Genomic DNA, 23,145 nt, shown 5'->3' with positions numbered 1-23,145 from the left:
CTTAGCAGTATGGTTTCAGTTATGAAACAAAAAGCAAATATTGTTTATACTCATTTCTTTTAAAACATTTTGTAAAATTAGAGCTATGACTTCATGAGAACCCTTGCTGTTCTGTGAGGTCTATTCCGTATTTGTAGCAAGAAAGAGTAAGCAAAGATCCAAGCCACTTTCAGACATTACTAAAGGAGAACAAACAATTCTACACTTCTGACTGAAAAACCCCCATTAACGCTGTCATATTGAAAAGAAAGGCCATTCTTCTAGGACTGTGTATAGAACTTAGTGATGAAGCAAAGGGACTATCTCTTGTACGTTAGTAATAGCAATGTGCAGCGAAAGTCGAATAATCTTAAAACACAGAACAAAATGAAGGAACAAAATTCACATTCCCGTGTCATAATATGTGATTGTGTGATCGATACATTGTGATCATGACATTATAAAAACTTCAATACTAGCAATAAACAGCGGCAAACCAGAATCAAAACAAAATAAAAACTGGAATAGCACCTCTATATCACTTCATAATAGTATTTTGCCTTCCTAAGATAGCAGTAAAACACCAAAGAAATGCTGCTGCTCAGAGTAAGAAGAGTTATAGATGGAATAAATTACCCTGGTTGGTAGATGTAATTGAACTGTGCGGTGAAGGAGACCTATCCGGATCACAGAAGTTGTCTTCGCAACAGGTGACACTCTCTTGAGAATAAAATCTCACGGTGATCTACCTAACACCCCCTTTTTATTGTACAAGTTAGGCTCTGGAGTAACCAGAACTGGTGGTGCTTGGCAATTCAATTTCCCCTCTATTGCCTGTTTTATGAAAGAATCCACAAGAAATAAAACCTAGCACATGGATTCCAATGTTGTGTTCCTCTGTTTCTTAAAAATCATTTTGAGGGGAGAGTTGGGATTCCTGTGGGATGTGGCTGAATCAGTGTGGGGAGAGGAGCATACTCATTTAAAATCTTGGCATTATTCCTTACTTTGCAGTTTAGGTAGAGACTTTTGGGGTGTTTGTGTCCATAAGTTGCTACTCTGAACCTCTCAGGTGACCTGTCTATAGCAAAACTAGCTGCAGGTTTGGTTGTGATTTTGTGAATGGTAATGGCAATTGTACTACATTTTCCTGTCAGCACCACTATCAAATTTACCATGTCTTGTTATTAAAATCAAATATACCCATGCTAAAACTTCTGTCAGCATCACTGCAAAGCCGACTTCTGTCTCATTCTGTAAATACCCTTTTGTTATCATTTGTTTTCTAATTTCACCTCCCTCACCAGGAAAAAGTCTTCCCATCAGAAATTTGAGCAGACATACAAAGAAATGCACACGGCGTCGTGCTGTGAATGCTCTGTTTCACTTTCATTCCCCTTGGATTAAGAGAAACGCCATTCATCTGTCACTCTGACTGCTAGTTTAGGGATATATTTCCAACACTCAGAGATATATATTATTATATGGCAATAATTTAGTTACAATTGCTACCATAATGCTTTCATAGTACAGTGCAAGTTTGAATAAACAGTGGAGGGAAAATAATTTCCCTAACACTATCTTGAAAACAGGCTAGATGCCAGCAAAATGTTAAAATTCAGTTACATCCCTACAGAAAGAGATTGACAGAAGCTTGTGGTTCTTTAAGGCACCTTGTGCTATGAATTATGGTATGTAATTTAAAACTACAGATACCTATTATTGTTACAGGAAGTTCATTGTGGGTGTGGTTTTTGCTGTGCTGTTCATGAATGTGCTTCTCTGCAAAGCTCACAGAAATGCAATAGACCCTGTACAAAATACAGTAGATTGTAATAAAGCGTAGGAGTGTTTGGAATATACCTTTTGTTCACAAGGTTGAATTACTCCCATTTAATTTTGTCTGTGCTCATATGCAACTAAATTGTGACCATCAAACACACCTAGATGCACCTTGGGATAGAAGGAATCATGTTCACAGAATCATAGTGTGGTTTGGTGGGGGGAAGGGTCATTTAAAGGTCATCCAGTCCAACCCCCCTGCAGTGAGCAGGGACGTCTTCAACTGGATCACATTGCTCAGAGCCCCAAGGTCCAACCTGACCTGGAATGTTTCCAGGGATGGGGCTTCTACCACCTCTCTTGGCAACCTGGGCCGGTGTCTTGCCACCCTCAGCATAAACAGTTTCTTGGTTATATCTAGTCTAAATCCCCCTCTTTTAGTTTAAAACCATTACCCCTTTAAATCACCCCTTGTCCTGTTCCAACAGTTCCTGCTAAAAAGATTGTCCCCCTCTTTCTCATGAGCTGCCTTTAAGTATTGAAAGGGCACAACAAGGACTGCCCGGAGCCTTCTCTTCTCCAGGCTGAACAACCCCAACTCTCTCAGCCTTTCCGGATAGGAGAGGTGTTCTAGCCCTCGGATCATCATTCGTGGACCTCATCTGGACCTGCTCCAACAGGTTCATGTCTGTCTTGTGCTGAGAACTCCAGAGCTGGACACAGTGCTCCAGCTGGGGTCTCACCAGGATGGAGTGGAGAGACAGAATATTTCAATCATAGAAATAAGACTTGGCATTTAGTAGTAAGTTAGACTGTGACCAAAAAGATTACCTCCAACTGGAATGGGACCATCAGCTTTTGAGTGGTCATAGTCTAACCTGAGCCAGGTCCCAGACAATTCCTGGGCTCAGTTTGGGAGTCAGCCTGGGGCAGGGGCTCTCTCCGTGGCATGGTTTGGATGTGGCCACTCTCATTGAGAGGCTCAGAGGGCAGGAGCACCATCACAAGTTGCTCCAAACTGACTGCCCTTGGAGCTAGGGCATGGACCTGGTGTCATTTAGTTGAGACAGCTAAAATAATAATTCAGAAAAAAATGATGAGCGCTTCTGTTAAGGGAGGATCTGAAAGGCGATGTTGAAGTATGTGATTTCATTGTTCTAATTTGGAAAATATGTGCAAAGAAAATAAGCAGGAGATTATTTAGAAAGATCTCTGAAGCCTTTTAGTACTACTGTGCTCTTTTCACCGAAAATTATGACAGTGTGTGCTGTGCTGGAATGTGATTTAAAGCCCATATGGAAAGCTTAGTGCTCTAGTACAGACAAGACATCCTTAATAGAAGCTGCATGCCAGAAGACAAACTACCAAGTTTTCTATTATTAAACATCATTTAATGCTATTTTTAAGCATTGTTTCTCAGAGCACATCTTTTTTGCTAAGTTTTATGATAAACTTATTTTTCTTAGAATTAATTTTAACTTCCTTACTGATTTCAGAATCTCGTCTACAGAATCTACATTTTAGACAAAATCTCTGCATTTAGTTGAGGAGTAACATCTATTATCTCACAATATTGTGCCCAAATCTTAAAATGTATTGTTTTAGAATCACAGTTTATAAGCACTAACCCTTCTTCGATTTTACCAGCTGCAGCCTATGAAAGAATGCAACTAGGGGTAAGATTCAGCTGCAGATGAAAATGTTTAAATTTGAGTTTTTGCATGTGAGCTAAGTGTTTCATCTCCCACTGTTAAAAATACTCTCACAGATCTATCATCCATTTATCTTGTGCTGGTCCACATACAGAACTGCAGCTTTCTCATATTAAATCATTTACACCAGCAACTCAAGTTACAGCCTTACATTTTAAGACATTGCAGAAAAAAAGGAGTAGAAAATAAAGTTCCTTCTGCTTTACGCAATATTGTCTGATATAGGCAAAGGGATCCCGGTGATAGGACACAGAAAGAGAATATACCATTAAAAATGTTATGTCTTATGATACATTCTTGTATGGACTAAATAATTGCAGCCACAGTATCATCCTCACCTGTGTCTCCAGGCCACATAAGGGGAGGTTGTCTTCAATTTGAAAAGAAACTTACAATGCCTAAGTAATGTGCTCAAATAGGAGCGAGGAAGTTTCTGCCCAAGGACATTGGATTCCTGGGACAGTGATGAAAAAAACCTAGGATCTCCTTGTCCCATCATCTCAAGCTGCTTTGAGAGCTCAGTGCATCGCTATCCCATGTTGGGCTGAATTTCACTGAACTGTACCTTCCTAATAACTCAGGCCAGCTTCTGTACTCAGAAATGAGAGAGAAACAACCCAGGGAAAGTTCATCTCTTAGACCAGAGAGTGAAATGCTTTATCTTTGTTTTGTTTGGTTGGGTTTTTTTTTCCTCCAAAACCTTAAAGTCACATTTGAGTGTAATTCATCAGATACTAGGAAAAGTACTTCTGGTGCCTCCGGGGTGGTTCTTTTTGGAGCCTGAAGCTCTGTGTATTGAAGTGGGACTTTGATGATATGAAAAAAGAGTGTAATGATGATCTTTAATAGGCTATAAAGTCAAGACCAGCTCCCTATATGCTGTCTACTTTTTTTGATACACATAGATGTAAAGAATAAAAAAAATGTAGAAGGATCATCAATAAAGAAAAAAATCCCTTTATTCTCTAGGTAGTGTTTTTTTCAATATTACAAAACATACCTTAGCAAAGTTGGGAGTGCAAAGATAGAATTAATTTCTCTACATCAGTCCGCTGTTTCCGGATGAGTGCAAAGATAGCACAACTAGTGGTGTCTCAACTGTGAATTAGCTGTCTGGGTATCAAAGTGTTTGTAACCATTATTCAGTATAAAAATAACCCTGCTGGTATTAATGGTTTCTCTGATTACACATTGCCTGGGAATGTTTGGGATACTGGGAAAACAGTATTTCTCTTGGGTAATGGTTGAATTGGTTAAAAGTAAACAGAAAATAACAGAAACAGTTTTTCATTATTATCTATACGTCTGTAAATACTGTGTCATTCTTGTCAGAATGGAAAAATCTATCAAAGATTTCTTGTTGTAGCCAGTAACATCAATAGACTTTTTATGCTGCTACAAATCTGAGATTATTAGGGTTTTCTAACATGGGGGTTGATTGCTATGGTTACATCAAATGTGCTGTGTGTTTCGGTCTTCAGTCCTGGTTAAACGTTGTTGGTTTTAGAGCATTTTAGTGAATGTCGCTCATACTGCAAATTTAGGCAGTTTTGCTGGGAGGACAAGGTGTTATTTGCTTTCCTGTCTTTTAGTTCTTTGAGTATTTTTTGCCGCTGTTTACTTTCTCTGAGGAAGAGGAAGATTCTGGGCTGTTGTATTTTGCGTTTTTGACACTCTAGTGACTGTGTTTTAACCTAACTTTTGGAGGAAACTTTATATACATATTATTTATGTCTATATTTAAATGTAGACACACATACATATAAACAGTATTTCTATGGAGCATTTGATTAGGAGCCAAATCTAAGACTAAAGAAACATTCTCCTTCTAAATGTATTTTAAGACCGTGTTTATTTGTGATCCTGCGTTTAATGTTTGTTGCTTAGATATACTAGTCACCACAGATTGGTACTCGCAACACAGTTACTGCCTCTGTAAACTTTGGAGGACCGGGAACAAGGAACGATGTTGAAGTCTGACAAAGGTCTCATTAGTGGTAGGTTATTGAAATTGCTGTCATACTTAAAAATAATTTAACAAATCAGTGCTGATAATGATTTGTATTTCCAAGGGTGTGCAGTTGCAGTAATGCAAATCTTTTCTAACAGGCAGGTTATAACTTGGATGCTTGGGGCAAAAAAAAGGTTATTTTTCCAGGTCTTTGAAGCATTATGTAGTGAATTACCAATCTTTTAAGCACCAGTAGCCTAATTTGTAAGACCTTTCTGAATGAAGTAAAAATGACATCAGTTTATTTTTGAGGGTAAGATGTTAACCAGGCCTATCCTGAGAACATTTTTAACATCTCAAGCTTTTCTGAAAGAAATAGTCACATGCATAAAATGATTTTTGAGACTGTTCTGTACAAGATCCACAAAACACAAAAGAAAAATCCATGGAGTTTTAACAAGAATGAAAATCATGTAAAAATTTCAAACACAATATTAGTCTATGACATTCCCACTTCTCAGCTGTTGCAAGGAAGAGATTTTCTGACACTTGTCAAGAGCAAGTCTGAAACTTCAGCGCAGAGCCCCCGTATGTTTGGTGGAAAGCTTCACAACCACCCGCTTCTCTCGCTTCCACCTGCAAAGCTCCTTGCTGCAGGAGCTCTTGGGTCATCAGCCAGTGTTTGACCGAGCTTCAGTGCATGCCCCTGAACTTCTGTCTCCTTCCACTGAAGGACTGATATTCCAAAAACCTTTTTGTGGAAGAAATAAGATTTTCTAGCAAATGAAGACAATAGAGGAAGGTTCCCCGTGGCGTGAAATAGAAGGGGGTTTGATGGTGGTGTTCTATTTCAATTACTGCAGAAGAGAGAGTTCTGAGATTTCACAGGCAAGGTCCTTGGTTTAGCAGATGGATGAGAACATTCATAAGCCAGTATTAAGGAATGGATTTTTTCCTGCTTCTTCCATAGGAGGCTAATGCATGCCTCTCAACTTAAGGCAGTGCCAGCCTAATAATCTGAAGGTTCATTCATCTGCTAATTCTAGACATGAGAGGTATAGCGCAGAAGCCCCTTTTCTCTTCCCCTTACTCCTTGTGATGAGAATAACAATGCCTTTCTCAGTATTAGAGTACAGCCAAGAACCAAAACCTAGTTTTATTCAGGCTCATGGATCAGCCCTGCAAATACCTTCTACAAAATAACTAAGAATCCCTTTCTTTTAAATAGGCATTTACTCTCTGATAGCAGAGTGAGCAAGTTGCGTGTCATCGTAGCCTCTCCACTGCAGTCTGTAGCATACAGACACTATAGAGGAGCACTGAAAGTCATTTTCAGGCTGCACTCCAGCTAAATATAAGCAAAATGAACTCAGATCTCTTGAACTGCACAACTTAAGGGGGAAAAAGAAAATCTGTTGAAGGGTATTGAATACAAAGAGGTTGCATATGGTTCAGGATGCCACAGGTCATCGGGTGCTGTACAAATATTAAGGAAAATAATTATTATGAGCTTGTCCTGTAGTTAAACTATTCCCAAAGGAACTAGCTGCTGTTGGAGCCTGGGCTAGAGATTTGTTCTGTCCCTCCGTACATATATTTGATCTTTGCTTTTCTCCTTTTGTTCTTGGTTTGGGGTTTTGCTTTTCTTTTTTCCTTTTGACCACAGGATTAGCCAGGACTAGTGCAATTTTTCTCCTCAGAAGTAAAAAGGTATTTTTGCTGGCTTCTGGTTTACATTGCCCGTGGTGCTTGAATTCAGTTAGGATTTTGTGAACATTAGTCACAGGCACTTAAGCAAAAGTTAATAGCCACTATCTGTGTATCATTGTCCTCCTTCCAGTAAGTTCCAGTCTGAAAGCAAGCACGTTACAAGATTTCATTACAGATCACCCAGTTGTTAAGTACAAATGGTGTAATTTTTAGTTCAAATTTGCAAAGCCAGCAGGGACCAACCCTTCCTATTGACATTCACACTAGAGTTCAGATGTCATTAGGAAAGCCGAATGATCTGCTGCTGAGGTGAAGGTTGTTAGGACAATCTAATAGTGAACACATTGCTTCCTATTGAATTTAGAAATATGTTAGAAGTACCAGCATTTTTGGGTCAAAGCTCATTCTGATAGGACTACACTTGTAAACAATCCCTAAAATAGGATCCTATGGCCGGTTTTAGAGGAGATTAGTGTTCTAGTGCTGGGAATAAGATCTCAAGTACAATAAAGAATACAAAGTATGCATGTTAATGTGATTTTAGTTTTATCAACTTCCCATGTAAATTAACATGCGAGGAATTGAAGTGAGCATAGGACATCTCTTAACCCGGGTAGTTGCCTTCACTTGTGCTGCATTTTCTCAAAGCATTTCTTTCCCTTTATGCGGTAAACACAGACATGATTAGCTGTTGAATCTTATGCACTATAAATGCAGTAATTCATTGCATAGCAAATAAATACTGAGTCATGATACCAGAGGAGTCAGATCTCTGGAAAGCAGGGCTGCTGTTCAGAAGAACCTTGTTGAAAGATTGGAGAGATGGGCTGATGGGAACCTCATGAAGTTCAACAAAAGCAAATGTGGGATGCAATAACCCCATGCAACAGTACAGCTTGTGGGCCAACCACATACTGGGCTGTGTAAGAAAGGGGTTAGCCAGCAGGTCAGGGGAAATAATGCTTCCCCATTATTCGGCACTTGTGAGACCATGTCGGGATTCTGTGTCCACTTTTGTGCTCACAAGTACAAGGAGGACTTTGACAAACTGAAGTGAATCTGGCAGAGGGTCACCAAGGGGGCTGGAGTGCCAGACATAGGACAAAGGGGTGGGAGACTAGAACTTGTTCAGCCTCAAAAAGAGGAAGCTAAATGGGAATTTTATTGATGTCTTCAACTGGCTAAGGGCAGGACCTTGCCTGAATGTGCATGGTAAAGGACAGAATTTGGATTGATATGTAATAGGAAAAAAAAATCTGATCAAAGATTGATACTGGTTGTCCAGAGAGGTTGAGGAAGTCTCTAACTTTGGAGATACACCAAACTTGACTGGTCCAAGGACCTGAGCCACTTGATCTAACTGTGGGCCTCTTTTGAGCGGAGGGTTGAACTAGAGATCTCTGGAAAGATCCCAAACTTTTTCTGGTGTAAGTTATTCTACCATTGTATGATGTACATGTACTGAAGTTTCCCATTTCAGATGTTAAAATGGCAGGTGGGTTAGAAATAGAAGAGCTTTTATAAAACACAGCTGATAAACCATCTCAAATTTCTAAAAACTGTTTAAAAATCTAGGTAGCATATAATTGGACTTTCCAGCTTCTGCTCTTTCTGTAATCTGTAATGGCTGGTATTTCCTGGAATAGACGGTTTTATGTACACAGGGAACAGGGTTTTCTGTCTTTCATTTTGTCTCAGTCATTGTGGTTTATTTTATCTATAATGTTGCTTGCTGTATTCTTCCGTAAGAATATGATCTGGCTGCTGTGCAAAATTGCACCCAGTGATAGATTCACACATGTGTCACAGCTATGGAATCAGCAGGAGTACGACTTACGCATCTTAAATGTCTGTTGAAATGGTAAAGTAATATAATTAAGCTCTACATGTTGCCAAAAGGGAGATGCAGCCTTACGCAATCCACTAGAAAATGGACCCAGAGTGTTCCGAAAAGAACAGCATGGCTAACAAGCTGGCAGAGTTTATTGACTCTACACAAGGTAGCATGTTTCCATTTGTATGGTTTGACCCTCAGGTTTTAACATTTCTCTCCTTTTTTTTCCTCCATTTCTCTCTACCGTCTTTGAATACAGTTGAGGATACCTGGACAGTTATACACTTTCCATTAAATGAATCAGAAAACTTTATTTTAATTTGGAGAGATTTCAGATAGCTACCATACCTAAAGTCCTCATGGAGTGACCATGTAGATTTTAAACTTACAGATTGGGGTTCACATTTAGCCAGCTTTAACATGGCAAAAATTAGGCATTGCTGCCGCTTTGACCTGACAAAGTACATCCACAACTAAACCTCAGCTTTCAAGGGAGACATGACGGTGATAATATTCCTAGAAAAAATACTGATTTTGCACAGAGAATAAACACAGAAATTGATTTATGTGAATTCAGTAAGATCATTATCAAGTAGGGGGCCACAGGCTTATTTCTGAGCAAAAAAAAAAAAGAAACTCTTCTCAGTTGAATGTGCGGATTTATGACTTAAGATGTAACTCTTTTCACTTTTGTATGAAGGCAGTGGCAGGCCCTTAGGATTTCTTTGGCATAATGGTATCTGTATCATATACACTGTCCTTTTGGTGTTCTAAAAGGGATTTCTTCAAAAGCAATGGCAAGAAAGCACTGTGAAGTGGTAATAGAAAAAACACATTAAGATGGCGTATATTTTATTCTCAAATGAATCTTAAACATTTTTTCCAGTCTGTTGTTTTGAGTGGCACATGCATCAGGCAAAGATTTGGAGTCCTTGGTAGCAGTGTTAAGTGCTATTGAAATTTTGCCTCTGGAACTTCGGAAGCAATCATTAAATTTGATTTTCCATTTGATCAAACAAAAGAGGGACAGATAGTCTCTGTCAGAGGCCTGGATTTTATTTCCCAGGGCTAACAGCCATCTCCAGGACTTTGTCAGACCTACTAAGAGCTCTCTCTACCATTTTCAGATGGTATTATTTAAAACCAGTTCATCCACTTGTGTGGGATTCATATCTTATATTATACAGTGACTCTGACAAGAAGATGCTTTTACTCGGAGTGTTATTCAAAGCACTGCTGATTTTCTCAGGCTGCAGACATCTGCAGAAAAAGCTTGTAGAACATACAGCATCTGGTATTGAGTCCTAGCTCCTTACACAGACCATATCAAACAGCTCAGAAATGGAACACATCCTCTACATCCGCTTGGAAATGAGGGTTTTTATGTTTATTGTAGATGTATTAGCTGTCAGCTCATATCATCAGCTAATTATTTTATATCTGAAAATTGTAATAGCTTCTTCAGATGTACTAAACTCAGGCAGATTTCCAGCTACTAATCACACCATTCTTAAAATGAGAGTTAACTCTTGATGTACCTCAAGGCTGGAGATCTGGTCTCTAGTTCCAGTATTTAAAGAAATAGTGAGATGAGTGCTGTGTTTGCTAATCTTGTTACCCTGAATTGTGTTTCAAAGAAAGTGAAAAGCCGAACTCCCAGTAATGAAAAGTAAACTTTCTCCGATGGCACATATAATGGTGTGGGGATCTACAGCACCTTCTGACTGCTCAGTCAAGTAGTTGATGCCAAGCTGTGGTTGTTAGTGTTGCTACACTATCAACACCTTTAATACTAAACTGACTTCAACTTTCAAACCTGTGCTTCAAAACTGTGTTATTAAAGGTATTATTCTTTACATCCTTATTATGTTAAATTGTTAAGTATAATATTTTGAAGACATTTTTCTATTGCTCTGTGAGTAGGGCTATGTGATATTTTTAAATTTTTTTTCATAGATCTTTGATGCACCTTGTCACCCCTCCACATCCCCAAAAAACCCTAATCCTCCCATTTCAGTCAATCTGACTGCCCAAGAAAACAGAAATAAGAGAATAAGCAGAATAAGAGAAATCCTTAGAAATGTAAATGGGTTTTGACATTTCCAAAATTAAATTATTTTCATTTTCAGGTTAAATGTACAAGCTGTAAGTGCCGAGCAATAAAAAAAAATTCAACCTGAACTTCAGCATAAATTATTTTGAGCAGGAATTAGAGCTATGGCTCCCTTTTCCAGGGGATTATCCTGGTAGTATGATTCTGGGATATCTCTTGCTAAGCTCTTTAGTTCAAATCTTTCTACCTTTTAAAATCATTTGACCAACTATAGAACAAAAGTAGAATTAGAAGAAGAATTCTTTCTCTATTTAAAAATGTTACCTGTTTTCTTTTTATAAGTGACTGAAAATTTTGTATGTCAAATTGAACGATGCTAACATCTTTGGGAGGTGGTGTTTTCATTGCAAGCAATTTTAAGAATGCGCACAGGGAATAGTCTCTTGTAAAATTTATTTTTATAACAGGCTGGATGAAAGAATACTATATTCAAAAGCCATTAGCAATGCAGCATAACAATCTGAGTATTGGGCACTGCAAATTAAGAAGACTGAAAGTCGAATGCCCCATACTATCCCTTTTTGTAATGTCTTACAGCCTGAATACTCTTAATATTGCTTTTAATTGCTGATTTGATCTCTCTTATGATGGGACTCAGAGGAGCTGTGCTGATTTAGAAGGACTGAAAATCCAAGCAGTTAGTTTAATAGTTCATAATTAAATTTACAAATCAGATTACATTTAAATTATTTTTAAGTGATTTTAACATGATTCATTTCTACAATGTACAATTACAGTGAAAACTGGTGGTGTTGCTTTGAATTATTAGGGTAGTATTATAGCCATTTAGAAATGTTTCAAAATATTTTCTGATTATGCATATCTCTCCAAAAGAGATAAAGTTAAGCAAAGTTTGTTTTTTCTTAAAATAAGTGTTTTAAAATACCCTTAGTGATTCAGAATATTTACCTCAAACTTTGTAATCATTTATAATTCTGATAGACTGGTAAATTTTATTTTTGTGGGTGTTTTTGTGTGGTTGATATTTATTTAGATTTATGCTCAAGAAAGCAAAGTCCAGTATCTGCATATTTAGACAGCGCATCAAAATACTTACTTTCAGAACTAAAACTAGCGTCTGTTATCCAGCTCAGTTTATGAATTGGTGCTGCGTTATTAAATATAGCTGAGAATTTCAGAGGTCGTTGACATACAGCATGTAGTTGCTTTCTGAGCAATGTTAAGGTTTGTCTTCACTGAATTACTTGTTGCGAACTAAAGGAGTTTTAAGGTAATTGGACACGTGTAATATCACGCAGTAGAAGAGCGCAGTAGCTGAGATAGTGTTAACATTAGCTCTCTATTTCTAAGATTCAAATTCTCAAGGGTTTTTTCTTTGGAGAGCGAGCTGTATTCATTACCAGTTTAAACCATCAGTATGTGAATTGCCTTTGTCTTGGAAATATGAATGAAGACTTGTCAGTGGAAGGTGAAGTTTCTTTACCACTTTAAAAGTGAAGGGAATTTGTAACAAAGGCTGCAGAGATCTGAAATTTCAGCTGAACATATTACTTTCGTGGCATGTCCTATACTAAAAAACTTTAAAATATTTTGCAAAAAAAAGTTTCTTCTAATTTGTTGTTTTAAATTATATATTACTTAAGCAAATATTTAAATATTATATTAGCTTTTCTGCATACTTGACGTGAATATAATTCTACCTTCTTGCCAAGTATGTCAAAACCCAAATTCACTTTCATTTGCCAGAGTAAATGTTTATTTTGTTTTCCTACATAATGTGCTCTTTAAAGTGTCACCAGGATACCAAATCTGATTGCTTTTTAATAGAGACACGGTGGAGGTTTTTTGCTTTCATTAGGAAACAGGATAAACTAACAGTAAAGCTGATGGTAATGAATCCATATACAGTGGAAGCTCTTTGCTCTCCTTCCCCTCATCTCAGGATTCAAGAAAAAAAAATTCCCATCAAAACTATTGTAATGGTACCTCATTTTTTTATAAATGCATGAAGGGTCTATAGTAGTAGTGGGTGCGGGGAAGCAATCAGTGCTGCAGAGCAAGAGTCCAGGCATCACAGGACCTGTTTCTTCTGTTAAACTATGATGACTCAACAAGGGTCCCTGAAACAACTTTGTTGTTTTTGCTGTGAAGTGGCTGAGGTGATTTAAGATATAATTAATTGGAAAGTCGCTGTTAACAAAGTGGGGTTTCTCTAGCGCAGAACATGTACATTTCAGATACTAAAAGCTACCAGCATATGCTTGTGTATATTTTCACAAGTCAGTAAATTTCACTTTGACTTTCAGCCTTGAAAGTCTCAGAGTGCTCCTCCGACCTTAAGCAAACCAACAAAATCTGCCAAATTTTGTTCAAAACTTAAAATTTTAAGTTTTCAGCTTCGAAAAGATGTATCAGTAAACCCTCAGCTAAAAGTTTCAGTTCTACTTCTTATACAAAATGAAATATAATTGGTTTAAGTATTACTGTGAAAGTTTTACACAATGCAGAAGTATGTTTTTTGACATTTCCCTCTTTTTCTGGAGAATGGAATGAGGATGTTTACTAAGAGAACTCCTGCAGCAGGAGCATCTCTTGGGATGGTGCTGATTGTTTTGAAATAATGACAGCATATGTTTCTTTGGTTTTATGTAAATGCTTAATAATTTTGTGACGTATTTATCAATAGGCATGGTGCAAGGTGTCAAATTAGCCAAATTAGCTGATGGTTCAATGAACTTAATTCCCAATGCTAAATAGTTTTGTTAAATCCTGGAATCTTAATGTTTTCCTTTTCCTCTCTAACATCAGAAACAGAAAAGAGAAAGTAGAGGTAAAAAAGGCATTTGCCAATTAAACAAACTACGTTTGGGAAAATAATCTTTTCATGACGCTATTTGTCATTTATATAATGGAGATTCACAAGACTTCTGTGAAGATAAATTTTCTCATATTAAAGAAGTCAAGAAACAATAATGAGTAGCGGCATAGAAAATTTTGCATAATTAAATAAATAGCAAGTGCCACACAGTAACATTTGACTAAGAAAATATTCAAACTTGCTAAATTCTGTTATGAGTGTCATGAATGAAGTCCCAATTAAAAATAAAAAAAAAGTCCTAACGCTTTTGTCCAAAGCCTTTCAATTCCGACAGTTATTTTTTGGGTCTCCTTGCTTTTCATACTTGGGTACGTTGTGCAGATCTTATTTTGCTTTTTTCTCCCCTAGCCTGTGCAAGCTGGGTGCCTGTGGCTAGTGTGCATCATGGCATCACGGTGTACAAATTTTGCACTGGTTTACTATCCGTGCAAATAACCCCGTAAGTTTTGCAACAATTGCAAAACAGACCTTAAAACATGGTTCATTCAGCCTTCGTTTGCACTTGGCCATGCTCACATGGCAATTTAGCAGCTGTACCCAGGTAGGAGTGTTGAATATTGAAGTCCTGTTCTTTTTCTGATGCAGAAGCCGGGGCTATTCAAGAGGCAATAGGCAGTGAAATTCAGCCACATCTCTCTTACCAATTATTTTGAGCTTAAAGAAGAATGCACTCTGTCTTTATAAAAACATATGCAGGTTATACATCATGCATACCAGTCACTGTTTTTCTTTTTACCTCAGTGTGTGATCTTCCTTGCATTTGCCAGTTAAAACCAGTGAACAGGAGGGCTGTTCCCCAGCTGTTCTCAAACTTCCTTACTGTTCAGTTTAACAAGCTTTACTGGATGTATTGCTTAACAAGTCGTGGCTGTAAAGTGAGTAATTTTGGACTTGTAGTTGGATGAATATGTCCGGGAATTGAGTTTCACTGAAGCTGATTATGTCTAGGATTGGTCTTCCAGTGAGCTTTGAGTTGAAACAGCCTCCTTCACCTTATGCCATTCCATTTGGATCAGTGCTTGTACCACTCTGAGCCAGCCTGCATCCAAGACCATCAACAGCCTTTGGACAAAAACACTCCACGAGTTTCTGGCCACAAGACCAAACAGCACATCAGCTAGTGTGGGGAGGATTTCAGTGGAGTGGAAGGAGTACAGCTTCAGGGAGTCAGATTATTTGTAAGGCAACTCTTTAGTTATTCAGTGCTAAATTACTTATCCTGGATGCGAGGCCCTTAAGCCCCTTTTAAGCCCCTTTTAAGCCCCTTTTAAACCCTTAAATGGGGTTTAAAACCAAACTACCTGCAAGTAACAACGGGGGGAAATATTATGAGGGTGCGAGGTACTTGAGGATTTTTTTAAGATGACACATGATATAATAACGGCAAGAAATTTGTGTAGAATCCAATATAAATACTAAGCTAAGACATTTCTAAACTGTCCTTTTATTTATTCATCTATTTATATCTCTAGTCATGAATTTCAAAGGAATGCTTTAAAAATTTCTCAATGCTTACAAGTATTTTCCTTTTGCTTACAAGTGAGCCTCTAATTATTGAATTATAGTTGAAGTGTGATGGCTGCTTTTGATTGCAAATAAGAGAAAAACTGTAAAGCTCATTATGCAGAAGAGGCTGTTACACTGTTTGTGTTTTCCATATAATGAGTGATGCCTGTTTTGATGACCAAAACTTTACTTGTGAGATGCTAAAGCTGTTAATATTGACCTCATCTGTGGATAGATACAGAGTCAGGATAAGTATTCAGAAGAATGCTACCCACAAGACATGAAGGTATCCTAATATTAACCTGGTTTGTAAAGCTTTTGATGTACAGCCAGCTGGAAACCACAGGAAGGTGTTACAGTGTCCTGAACCAGAAAAGTGAGGGAAGGTCAGTCATCTTAATAAATCCCACATAACGTTGTAACCTTGGTAGCATAGTTTATCCAAAATTATCTTATGTTTTTTGGAAAGCACTTGCAGAAGATAGCCATAAATTTAACACACATTTTACAAAATTCATGATGATACTTATATCAGGAAAAAAATATTTTTTCTGTAGAAATCAAAGGTATCCCATGAAATGGAAATGTTTTGTTTGCAGGTTCCAGCTCTGCATTTCAGGCTAGCAGTAATAAATTTGTACAAGGAATTTGGATATAATATAGTGCTGGTTCAAATAAATATCATATCTGTAGATTTTGCATATGTGTTACACAGGCAGTGAGTCCCTATCAGGAGGTCAGCTTTATTTATTCCTTAAGCAGTGAGCTCATGACTGCTGGGAATTAATCCATTCATTTTGTTATTGTCTGTGCAATTTCATTTGCTTTCTTTCTTCATAATTCCCTTGAAATTTTTATGTAATCTTAAATAGTCTTGCCAGCTCCCTTCCCCCTACTTATCTGCACATACTTTGTTAGCTAACATTGTACATACTTTGAGGAAGATGAATGGAGCCAACACGCACCCATGGTACAAAGCCATCTTTGTATGTAGTTGTATTCTTTTGAGATCAGAAAAGCAACCAAATTTACTGAGTCATTCTTTAGTGATGGCTTTTGCTTAGCCCTAAAATGGAAGTTGCTCTGTTGATGATGGTGTTCTTCACTCATTAGGGTAGGATACATCTTGCTTTTCTGAGGAAGCCTGTACTGTGGACATGCAGAATCCCTAGGGCTCCATCGCTGATGTCCACAGCTGGTGAACGTCAGACAGATTCATAGATGTGATTCATCTGACTATTTTAAACATCTAGGTTAGGATGAAATTGCACTCTAAAAGTATCTAATATCTTTTCTTACTGTAAAGGGACTTCAGGTGACTGATTTGGATACTGCAGATGTCATCTCATTCAAGAGAATTCTATCTTTTGTCCCTCTACAGAAAATCACCAATTTTCTATAATGAAAAATTATAATTAAAAAAGATTCTATTTTAATTAATATTTATCATCATCCACAACTTACTTTCATGTCATTTACAGTTGTAGATCCTTAACACCTCTGTAACAATTAAGATTTTTAAGGTTCTTAAGGTCTTAAAATCTGTTTATTAGGGGAATGAGGTTAATAATATTGTAGAGAAAAATCAAATCTATTTTTACTATTTATAACTGTGAAAATACACAGGGATCATCTTGGACTGCCAGATAAAGCCCCCCTCATGTTCTCTTCTAATATTGGGAACTTTGTACTGAACACATGAGCACTCAAAAACAGTGTTACATCAAAGGTCTCATGTTTGCTATGCAGACTTCTTCAGATTAATGGTTACTGCAGAATGTATGGTATGTTCTATAAGAGGTGGGTAGAAATGATAGAAATTCCCTGTATGTTTGTACTTTATAGCCAAATCAAGTATTACATTACAAAAGCTATTGATCTTCCCCATTTTTATTTTCTGTAAAAAAACTCCAAGTAAGCTTAATCTTTGAAAACACTTACTTTTAAATCCTTTATTTCTTTGCTTACTGACTCAAGTGATTCACAGAAGAGTAAATACATTTTTCCTGTATGTAACACGAATAATGTTCAAATAATGATAATCCTCAAAGAATTTCAAGATACAGAAGACTAAAACTATTTTCAGCATATTTTGTAAAGGCTTCGATATTGAGTTACCTTGCGCTTTATTTCTCAAACGATTTTTTTTTTAAATCTAAGAAATTTTTTGACCTACAACCCTAGAGCTGCAAGGTCCACCATACAGTGCCCTGTTATTCTCTAGTCAAAAAAACCACCCCCAAAAAACTCAAAACATTTAGCATAGTCTTTTAGTAATATCAGCCATTCATTGCAGGGCAGTTTTGTTTTTTCCCTAGGGTAGTCACATAGCTCCTTTGAAGCAGTGATAGGTACATAATGAAGAGGTCTTTAGCAAAGGAAATCAGGAAATCACACCAGAATATGAATATGTGAGCAGTTTGGGAAGCCAATGTCCTCATCACTGACATTGTTGCCAAACACAGGGGTGTCCAGCCATGCTGCATGCATTTCTCAAACATTTCAGCTTAGCAGCTACTCAGCGCTTTTCCTTCAAACATGAAATAGTTGGTAAGCAAGTTAACATTTGTCCTCTTGCCTTCCCCCCTGCCCCCCACCCCCAAAGAGGTTTATTTTTCGAAAGTGAAAGCTTTAAAATGGAATCAAAATAAGATTTATTATTTATCCTGCATGGTAGGTGACAACGTGCAACCATTTCTTTCCTTTCTCTTTTTTGCCTTCCTTTTTAGTTCTTAGTGCTGAAAGAAAGATATAATGAAACACATTTCTGGAAGACTAAACATGCATTTACTGGGCCAGGTCCTATCTACTGCATCCTTCAGCATGTTCTAAGGAAAGCAGGCAAAATATTTTAACTCTGCTGTGCACCACCTAACTCAGCTTCTTAACTGCTCAAAGGGACAAGTTCTACTATAGAGGGAGTAAAAACTGTGTATTATGACTTCTTTTTGTAAACCAGTGGGTGAGTGTCATTGATATCATTTACTGAATCTGGTTTCAAGCTCAGATTGTCTTAAGGTGGCATATCATTAGGGATTTCAGTGTTTCTTCATGTAGGAAAGACTCCCAGCAAACATGCCTTTATACTGGTGAAAGGTGACTGTTGGAGTAACGTGCTACTCCTTCCAAGAACAGAATTTGGAAAATTTCTCTTGTTTAAAATTGAAGTTGTTTCTTAGTTGAAACATCCTGATCATTCCTTGTTTTCAAGAAAAAATAGTTGAAAACAAAGACTGTGAAAAAGAGCAAGAGGGTATTCTGTAGACTTAAAAGAAAGCATTATATACCAGTTATAGCATTTTCATAAACTTTCTGTGACTTCCGCAACATTGAATGCTCTTTCCTTTAAAGTCCTTTAGTGTGGAGTACCACTGCATTCACAATAATGTGCTCACTCTTTCTTCTTCCTTTTGATTCCATTTTATTTATTCGTTTTGAGTTTATAATATATATCTTAGAAATGCAGAGATTAGGGAACATGAAATTTTTCGAAAGCAAGGATGATGTAAAAGAAAATAAGTACTGTGTATGATGTTGAGAAGGAAAAAGTAAAGATGATCTGCTCTTGTCTTCTACTTTGGTATTTCCTTAAAGACGATAAATATACATTATCCATCTGTTTATTTCTCCTGCATTCACTCTTTTTTTATAAGTTACTCTAAAACTGACAGGACTGATGGAACAGCTCTTCTTATCCCTTGAACTGTGAGTTTCCATGCCATGATGTGGGGTTTTTTGTTAAAGCATATTGGGAAGAAAAAATAGTCCAGTTATTTATGATTAAAGCTATTTTTATTTAACCATCATTCTAGAATTCACCTTTAAGAGAGGTTTCCTCTAGAGAGGAGAATTGAAGGGAGAAAGTAATTTTATTTCACAGACACATAGCTCATTTTACTGTATGAAAAATATTAATACAGAGAAAAAGTGTAAATATTCAGTTAGTATATGTGAACAAAATCAAGTCCAGTGCTTAGACAACTACAGTAATCAATTCATAGAGAAAAATTAAGACCCTATTGGAAAAATCTCTCAGCAACACCTTTCTTTTAATAAAAAACCCTTTGATTAGGTTTTTTTGTTTGTTTTGTTTCACTTATTGTAAGAAGTTTGCAATGTGTTGATAGTGAACATGCTGTGAGGCATATTGACTAGCCTTTGGCAGCATGCGTTTTCAGAGTTTTACAGTCTATTTGCTGAGAACAGCCATTGCTAAATCATTTAATTTAACGTAACTGCTCTGGGGATTAATCTGTTTTGACAGTTTCCATATTAGGTTATGGGATGCCTAGAAAAGTCAACAGTTAAAGAATCCTTGTCAGGTTTCAAGATGTCCTTTTTCTTTGTGGTTCAGGTAGGAATTTGAAGCATAACTCCTCATGGTAGCATTTAATGTCATTTTGCTTCCCTGTGCCTTCCTTGTTGTTGCAAAGGGGTTTAGATCCCCGGCACTGCTGGATGTGAAGGGTGATAGCCAATGTCTTGACCTACAGGTGGCAACAGGTAAAAAACTGACTATCCCAGGGATTGGTAGTGTGGCCCATATCGTTCAGTATCTTATTGAACAATGTGGACAAATATGTGGGCAGAGATACAAAATGCACATTCTGCAAATCTGTGATGACAGTAGATTAAGAATGGCCGGTGCACTGGTTGATGGACCTTCAGTCCAGAGAGGTCTTGTAAACCTTGAGAGCTGAACCAACATCTGCATCTGGGACAGGGTTACCCCATGCATTTGTTCAGGCTGGACACCAACTATCTGGATAGCAGCTCTTTTGGGAAGGACCTGGGGGTGGTGGTAATGAACATCTATTTGAACATTAGTCAACTGTTTAGTTTCATCATATTAAAGCAAAACTGAAAAGTTGTGCAGAAATGTGGCTGGCAGACCGAAAGGAGTTGTCCTGCCCTTCTACTTGGTGCTGTTGAGCCAAGTCTGGAACACTTCGTCCTCTTTTGAGTCCTTCAGTTGGCACGGAAACACTGAGAAACTAGGAAGATTTAGCTGAAAGGTACTGAGAGCTGAGGGCCCTGGAGCACGTGACCAATCAGAGAGGCTGAGAGAGATTACTTCATTTTACTAATCTGAAGAAGAGGAGGCTAAGATGAAATAGCAGCCTACAATTGCTGAAGGGCAGTTACAGTGGTGATAGAACCAAACCACTCTTAGTGCTGGATAGAATAAAGAAGGTGAAGAACCACAAATTGTTGCTTGGCAGTTTCAAGTATTACATTAGAAATCTTTTTTAACTAGTACAATGGTGAAGCGGGTTACCCAGAGGAGGCATAAAATCTCTGTCCTAGGAATTTTTCAAGACTTTGATAGAGATAGTCATAGCTGACTTTCCGTAGTGTGGGCAGTAGTCCTGTTTTAAGCTGGAGGTTGGACTAGAGAACTCTAGAAGCTGGGTTATTGGAGAGGAATCTCAAGCAACAGTTCTGTGACCTCACACATTTCCGTGTAAAATTTCAAGAAGCTCAGTCTGTTTGATTACCCACCAAAAATTAAATTATTTCAATAATACCTTTCAATATTATTAGTAGTAATTTCAGACTGACAGTCACAAATGATTACAGAATTTGAACCATATAAACCATATTGCTTAAAAAAATTAGATTTTAAATTATTTGAAGAAGTTATCCCTTAATACATAAAAAATTTAAACCCAAATTAGATACCCTTCTAAAAAAGACATAGTGAAATTACAGATTCTAGGACTGCCATTTCAGCATGTTTTATGTGAGAAGTGTCCTGTGCTACTCAGAAGTTCAGGTTAGATGATCTCAGTGGTGTCTACTGTCTTCAGAAGTACGAGAGAATTAATTCAGAGGCAGAACAGATCTCTGTTATGGTTATGCTAGATGAGGGTTGAAGATACAGCATGTATTGTGAAAAATATTTTTAAAGGATACAAAATCAATCTAGACTTAATTAACGTCTGGATGAACTGGATTAACTGAAGATTTGTACTTTGCTGAAATGGCAGCTCCACAAAATGTTGTCAAGATGCCAGAAGCACGCATAGGAGAACTGAAAAATCCCGAAGTAGAACAGTTGCTATCCTGGTGTGTAAAAGTCAACCTACAGTAGAAGTGATTGACTGGGTAGAGAAGAAAAGAAAGAAGGAATATTCAGTTATGTTCCTGGGCAGTAAGTGGTTTAGTTTACAACTAAATTGGTTGTCAAAAAGAACTTGTAATTGATGGGCAGTCATAGAAGAGTGAGCTAAAAGGCAGAGAATAGAGGAAGAAACCGTTTATTTAAAGTACTGATTTTTTTTAATTTTTTTTTTTTTATTTGAGAAACTGAGAAGGCCAAATGCTGGTGGTGTAGCCTGTCTCCACATACACTTATCAACAGCTCCGTTGTTTTAAATTAAATCAGATTAAAGGACTCTGCGATTTCCATTTCATCAGATGTAAAAGTGCTCGGGGAGTCAGAGCAGAATTTCTGTGGATGGGGGCGGGAGGTTTCCATGCTGGTTTTCGTCCTTAACGTGCACGCACCTTTTGTGCGTAGTTTCTTGGACTCACTGCAGAAGTAAAGTCTCAGTACCATCAGCTGCTCCTGGTACCACTTTATATCCTTAGTTATGGTTCTGTTCTTACCAGATGAAATGATTTATTCATTGAGCTACTGTTTGGAACAGTTATATTCCTTTCTTTTGATGTTTGAGACAATCTACTCTCCTTGTTTGAGAGATTTGACTAAGCTGTCTGCTTCTGAAGAGGATAATCGTTCTCTTGAATCTAACTACCGCTTCCTGCCTCCCATACGTGAAGGATTTAATCTCTTCTAGAGAACAGATCCTTACCTTGTGAAAGTTGCTGTTGAAATAAACAAAGCTACCATACCATAAACCTCACTGCTGCTTCAACCATGAGTCAGTTATGGCATAGGGTATTCACGGAGGGGAGGGTTTGTGTTTTAGGGTATTCATAGAAGGGAGTCTAGTGTTTATGGTTTCATACCTTGACTTTTTTTGAGATAGACTCTTTTGGTTGACACTGGACTCTGTGAAATACATTCTTAAGTCCAGTAGTAAACATTCTAAGCTGGGGTTTTTTTGTTTGTTTGGCGGGGGGGAGGTGTTGTTTTGTTTTGTTTTGGGGTTTGGTTTTTTTTTTTTTTTGGACAATTCAGTCTGATTTCCTTTCTTTTTCCTGTAGGCATTCAGAAGTATTAAAAAATCAAGCAGAGATTAACAGTGGAAAAAAAAAGGAAACAGACACATTTACCAATTTATTGAGTGTGGGACAGAGCACTTCGGTGCTCCTCTCTGGTACATCCTCCATGTGATGGAATTTATTCATTTCACTATTGCTAATGCTCCCATTTTAAAAGCACACAGGTTCAGTTCTGTTCAGAGCAGAACACTTTGGCCTCATTCTAGGAGAACATTTTACTCATCCGGTCATCTGTAAGCATGTAGGCAGATGACTCACATGCTTCAGTTTAAATGTGCACCTCGGTCAGGGCAAGAGTGCTCAGCACCTTTTCTATCTCAGCCCAGCCCTCGTCCTGTTGTAGGCAAGCGGTGTGCATGCAGAATTGTAAAATAAGATTTGACAAGCTCCTCTGGGAAATTTCACTCACGAGACTAATAACCAATCTGTGGTTTATACTTCTGCATCTTCCCGTGTTCAATGCACGTTTAATTTGGGAGGGTTTCTTCAACGTTATGGCAGGGGCACTTTGGTGCTGTAATTCCTGCT

The 23,145-nt window shown here is 37.6% G+C and overlaps 1 protein-coding gene across 1 annotated transcript in view; it reads left to right on the top strand.

The window, feature by feature from the left end:
- SUPT3H (suppressor of Ty 3 homolog (S. cerevisiae)) overlaps nucleotides 1–23,145 on the top strand; it is a 119,176-nt gene that overhangs the window by 58,467 nt on the left and 37,564 nt on the right. The gene's annotated exons all lie outside the window — the stretch shown is intronic.

This window comes from Buceros rhinoceros, unplaced genomic scaffold (genome assembly GCF_000710305.1).
Source record: "Buceros rhinoceros silvestris isolate BGI_N320 unplaced genomic scaffold, ASM71030v1 scaffold6930, whole genome shotgun sequence".
NCBI classification, from domain to species: domain Eukaryota; kingdom Metazoa; phylum Chordata; class Aves; order Bucerotiformes; family Bucerotidae; genus Buceros; species Buceros rhinoceros.
This window is presented reverse-complemented; position numbering and strand designations above follow the sequence as displayed.